Raw genomic sequence first — 6,609 nt, 5'->3', positions numbered from 1 at the left:
TTAAGAACTGCTGAATCCAATTCCTTGTATTCCATTCAACTTTGTTTATGTTTATTTACAAGGAATAGTGGCCTAGAGAGAATAATATTAGCCAGTACTCTTTTAGCACTAACCATGCGTTAGCATCTCTTCTAATAGTCTTAGATATTTTATCTCATTTGCTCTTTACAACAGCCCTCTAAAAAAGGAGTTCTATTAATGTCTGTTTCATACATGAGGAGGGTGAGTGAAATGGACTGACATGTGTCCCTGCAATTCCTATGATGAATTCTTAACTTCCACAGTGATGATATTTGTAGATGGGGTCTTTGGGAGATAATTAGAATTAGATGAGGTCATGAAATTGGGGCACTTGCAACACAATTAGTGTCATTGCAAGAAGAAGAAGAGATGTCAGAGTTCTCTCTCTGCCATGTGAAGACACAGTGAGAAAATAGCCGTATGCAAGTGAGGATGGAGGGCTCTTACCAGAACCTGATCATGCTGGCACCCCGATCTCAGACTTCTGGCCTCCACACTGGGAGAAAATAAATCTCTGTCGTTTAAGCCACCCAGTCTATGGCCTTTCTTCCTTCCTCCTTCCCTCCCTCTCTACCTCCCTCCTTTCCTCTTCCCCCTTTCTTTCCTTGCCTCTCTTTCCTTTCTTTTCCTTTTTATGGCAGCCTGAGATGACTAATACAGTGAGAAGCACAAAAGAAAAATAACTTTCCTGTTGTTAGAAAAGCAAATAAATAGTGAAGTCAGATTGACTCCATCAAGCAACTAATATTTAACCACTGCTGATGTCAGGATTATGCTTATTTCAGAAAAGAAACAGAAGTTTTCCACAAATTTTGCAGTTAAGGAAATAGTTATATTACATGGAAATTAACTGGTCTTATGAAAAATCATGGCCAGGCCTTAGTGATTTTTTTTTTTTTAATTTTAATTTTTATCAACTTTTTTCTTCTGCTTATGTGTTGGTTCAATTGTTTTTTTTTCCTCAAAAGTCAAGCATTTCACTAAGATACAGTGTGCTTTTGGTCCCTTTATTATTAGTCATGTAAATCCAGGCTCTTTTTTTTTGTCTGCAGAGTCAGTGATTTCTTCAATTCAGAATATATTTTCTCTCTAACGATTTGAATATTTTATTTTGTCTATTTGTTCTTGACTCTTCATTTCAATGATCTGTTGATATAATTCCAAACCTAACTTTATCCTAACTCTTGAACTAACTAAACCCAATTCTAATTGTTACTCACCCAAGGGTTCATCCTCTTTTCTGCTGATCTTTGTCATTTAAAATCCCCACCTCAAACTCTCAACAGAGAATTTAAAAATTTAAGTTTGTTCTCTAAATCATTGGATTGAGTTTTACATAATTGATTCTGGTACTAACAACTTCTAAAACATTCAAAATAATCTTTACTGTATTTTTACCTTTATTAAATCATTTTCTTATTTCATGTATTTTTTAAAATCTCTTTTCCAATATTATAATTTCAGTCAAATCTTTGGTCTTGCATCTTGTCTATAATCTTTTGCTTCATAGATTTTATGTTTTATTTTACTGGGAGGACAAGTCAAAAACTCTAGATTTTACATCTATTTTCTGTAATACATCTTTTTCCAAAAGTTTTTTTTTTTTCTTTCTTTCTTTCAAGTGTTTGATTTTGCATTTTTGACTTTAAGGAATCATTTTATAACCTGAACATTTCTTTAATTTTCTTACTATTTTGCTTTGAATGATGACATTCTTATTCAAACTTAGTATTTTTTTTCAAATGTAAAACATATATATTCTTGACTCCTTGCCCTCTCTAACTATATTTTATTATCATTCTTTTATATCTTAGGCCACAGTCTGATTGTCAGATAAAAAGAGATTCTGCTGCTTAGAAAGTGCTTAAAAAGAACTTGAACTAAGTTAATTCAATGGATAAACCAGGAAACAAGCTTTTATTTTTACAGTGATTCTTTTTTCATCCTTAATTCTGACCATACTGAATAACTTACTATTTCTGTGAAGAAACAGGCTTTTTAGCAATTCAGTCTCTTTGCGCTTATTTTTTCTCTCACTAAAAGTGTTCCTTCCATCTTAAAGCAACCATTTAACTCCCACTCATCATTTAAAGGTAATTTTAAGCATTACCTTTTGCTAGAATTGTTCTGCGATGTCTATGTCTGAACTAGATGATTCAAATCTCAAATCCCATGGCAACCTTTGTGTGCTTTTATCATACACTGTAGGTAAAGGCATTTATCACTATATGTCTCCCTATAGACCAAATTTGGTTTACTGAATCCTTTGAGCTTCTTATTAAGATAAGAGTATTTTCCTGGAAAAAAAATTCTCTTAAGGAAAATCCATGACCAATTTTACATTGAATTTCACAAGTTTCATAAATTTTCCAAAATACCTTTGTGTACTGCCTGACATTCCATGCACTTAGATAAACATTCCAGATGTACTGCTTATTGTTACAAGGCACTATACAGACATGCTCTGTGATTTATTTAGCCATAAAAACAAAACAGACTTCTCAAAGAAGAGAGATGCCTTCTGGACATGTAGCTCTAGATGACACTCAAACAGAGAAATATCCTGTTGAATCTTAGAAACAAACATCTTCTTTGTGACTTTTTCTTTTTACATTCATTTCTTTTAATGCCTAAATAGAACTTGGCATCCTTGAGTTGCAGCCTCCTAGAGAAAGGAAGTGGAGTCAGCCAGCAGGTCAACTCTGATAGTTTTATAAGGTCCTGCCATCTAGTGTTCTGGAATGAGGGCCCTGTGATAGTGATACCTGTAATAAACTACCCTACTTCCTATTTTCATCTTGCCTATTGTCTGGTTCATAGTTTTCTATTCAAAGCATGTTTTGTTAGAGAATGTCCTTAAAGTTCACTCTGCCTATTTCACTCAATTGCAAGTTGGAAAAATTGATTCCTTATTATTATGAATTATTTTACATGTTCATAAGCTCTGTGTCATTCACTTTAATTTTATGTAAAATTGAAATAATATCTAATCATCAAGGCTACTGTAAGGTTTAGAAATAAAATATGTGAAATATATTCACTGAACAAAAAATTGTTAGGGTCGTTGCTGTTATTATTAGAAGCATCATTCATTTATCCATTCTATCAATATTTATTTGAGCACCAACTATCCACTGGGCACTGTGCTAGAGGGTGATTACGTATCTCTTGACTCAGTGCATTTATAAGCGGACCTGTTCCTGGTATGATCGTACATATGACCTTCTCTATGAGTATAGTCTATTAGTGTTACGAATGAACTTTTGAAATAAGTTAATCAGCCCAGGGGGTTTTAATGTCAAGTCTTATAAAGAAAATGGTTTGTATTTTGAAGAGAAAATTTTCAAACAAATTAGGATTGTATCAAACGCAACTCCTTGCTTAGTAGGAAAGAGTTCAATGGCACATAGGTATCATTAACAAATAACGGAGGGAAGTTTTCTTTTATTCTCTCCATTTTATCGATAATACATGTCACAGTCTCTGATCTGTAAGTGATGTTCATTAGATATTCCTTATTTAATTGAGGAATAACTGAATAAATGGCAATCGTAATGTTTAAATTTGTTACTGAAATTGTATGACTTCTGTTATAGGTAAATGTTATGATATCAGTTTGGTATTTAGGAAGCTGACACTAGGTCTATGAGAAGCCACACAGAAAACATACAAAAAGTTAATTATATACTAAATTTGAATACTACCACAGAATTGGCACTCTTAATATTACCAGAACAGATTGGATCGAACACCAGAATTTAATTCACGTTGTGTCTGTACAATTTTCATTCTTTAAATGCCACTCGCATCAAAAATTTTTAAAAAGATGTATTTTCCCCTACATGAGTGAAAACAAATATTTTTATGAATTGCTTTATTTAATGTAAAAATTGAACTAAATGGTATTTTTGGATTTGAGTAAAAATTTCGGCTATTTCACTTAAAGTAATAGTAACATATTTATCAAGGTTTTACCATGATCCAGAAATGGTTGTATGTGCTCCAACACATACAACAATTCTTATCACAATTTTATGAAGCAGACTGTAATTTTCCTCATTTTAAAGATGATGAAAATAAGAGAGAGAGAATAATTAATTTTCTTGTAGTTAAACTGTTTGAGATGTAGAACCTGGATTTGGATCCAGACTCCTTAACTCCATGTTCTTAAACAGTATCTACAAACTTTTCTCCATTTTTATAGACTAGCTTACTTAGTGTTTAACAATATGCTGAGGATTTATAAGGATACTTATATCATACTACTAGGCTGCGAGTTAGGCTCTATTTTTACTCTTGTTTTATAGAAAACTAAAACTTTGATTCACTATTACTTGTAGAATCACAAAAATAAAATATCAAGGACTAAATACTAAATATGCTCCATGGGCATCACATTCTTATACATAAACACTAGGGTTTGCAGATTTTTTACATCATGAAGTCATGTATCATCTAATTAACAAATTTGTTCATTTATTTGGGGGGGTACTCATAGGCATGGCCTCATTCATCCAGTACCACAGATTTTAAAATTAATATTAAAACTTATAGGTGTTGATGCTTTTTAGACTCACATATATTTGTTCTTTTGATTATTTTACCCTTTCTGTATGAGCTCATTAATTTACGTTTGGACAGTCCCTCTTAGCAAAGGATTGGATAAAATGAAAGCTACTTTAATTTTAAATTTTACACTAGGATTGTCCAAAAGGACACTTTGTTTAGCCATGTGCATTACTGAGAATTCCTTTTCTACATGCGTCATATATAATTCTAGCCACAGACTCCACTGGAACATTTCAAGAGTGTGCTACCATAGCAAGGTCACTTATTCTAGTGCTGGAAAAATTTTAAACACCTACTTCAGGGGTTGCCTGGAAACGACACTTGTCACACATTAAGTATCGGTGTTAAGGCACTTTAAGTTGGATTTTTTTTTCTCTCAGAATAAAGAACTTTGCACCATCCTCGTACAGAAAAAGCTGGCAATTATTTACTCAGATTTTTGTTCTGAATATTATTTTTGGAATTTTATTTTTAATGCATTTATCTAAATGATGTAAGTTATAGGGATTTCTAAACAATTATAAATTGCATTCTTGAAATTAATATTTTGTGTGGATATATAGCTTCTAGAAGAAAATAATCTGAATATCAAAAAATGAGGAAAATAATTTAAAAAGCTACAACAATTTCTTAGCTTAAGTTGTTGTGCTCGAACACAGGAAGAATGCTACGAAATGTGCAGAAAGAGGTATGAACCTGTTCTCGGCTCATACATTTAATATTGATCTTCACATATCACTTCCACCCCTGATCTTGTGATTTTCACATTCAAAATGAGGATAATAATTCTTCACTACGTGCTTCCCAAGATTTATTTGACTCAACATATGACATGCTTAGAAAGCATTTATAAGTCTTATTAATGGAAAGTATTTTTGTTTCTGTGGTCAAAGTCATACATTCATTCATGAAAGTAGATGGTTAGGTTTCTTGTAACTCTGAAATTACCTGCTCTGAAAAAGATTGGTTTTAACAAAGTAAGACAAGATGATTGAACTCAGATGAACCAATGTACACCTACCCCTACAAATGGAGAAAAATTAAAGTACTCAATCACAGAGATTTAGCAGTATAATTTTTCGGTATGATGGATGACAATCTACTGAGTTTCCACACAGTGCCTAGCAACTAAGAATTACTCCAGAAAAGTTAGTTATTATTGCTATGTGCCAGATACTGTGGTAAAAATCAATAGATAATAATCTAACTTTTTTCTTTGCACTAATTCAGTTAATGTTCACAACAAACCTACACAAATGTTAAGTCCATTTTACAGCTGAGGAAAAGTGAGGAGTGAAAAATTTAAGCAAATTGCACTTTAGCATCCTTAAACTATTGGCATAAAACAACTATTGTTTCACTATATCTCACAATTTTGTAGTTATGAATATCATCAGGGATCAGATAGTATATTATGTGTTCCATGTGACATAAACTGGGTCACTCAGTAGCATTTAGTTGGTAGGTGGTCTCTCCTTGAGGGTTCAAGGTGATGTTGCTCATGGGACTGGTGCCTGATAGAAACAACTATAACATGGAGCTCAAATGAGTTACCCTTTTCTCCATATAGGTCTGTTCAGCAGGATATTCAGACTCTATCTATGGTGGCTCAGAGCTCCAAGAGGGCAAGATAGAAACAACCAAAGGCCTGGATCTATAATGGCATCATTTTCACTGTGCTCTATTGGTCAAAACAATCATGTTTTCAAAGAGCGAAATGTCATACTTTCCCACTTTTAAAGAGATAGAAGAAAAATACTGCCCTTCAATGGGAGAATTTACAGCCATATTTAATTCACCACAGTGTTCAAGCCATTTTGGTCAGAATATTATTTTTCCCAAATGACTCTTTTATATATTTAGCAAAAATCTTTCCTTTACTTTATCTGAGGGATTTTGTTGGTTGATCCATTAGAGTAATATCTTTTTCAACATTTTGTGTCATTTCCAATGTATACCCATGCATTGACCAAAGAGTATGCCCTGGTTTTCTCACAAACAAACCTTCCACGAAAACAT

Source organism: Pteropus medius, unplaced genomic scaffold (assembly GCF_902729225.1).
Source record: "Pteropus medius unplaced genomic scaffold, Ma_sr-lr_union100, whole genome shotgun sequence".
Taxonomy (NCBI): Eukaryota; Metazoa; Chordata; class Mammalia; order Chiroptera; family Pteropodidae; genus Pteropus; species Pteropus medius.
The sequence above is the reverse complement of the archived record's forward strand: the minus strand, read 5'-3'. Positions refer to the sequence as shown.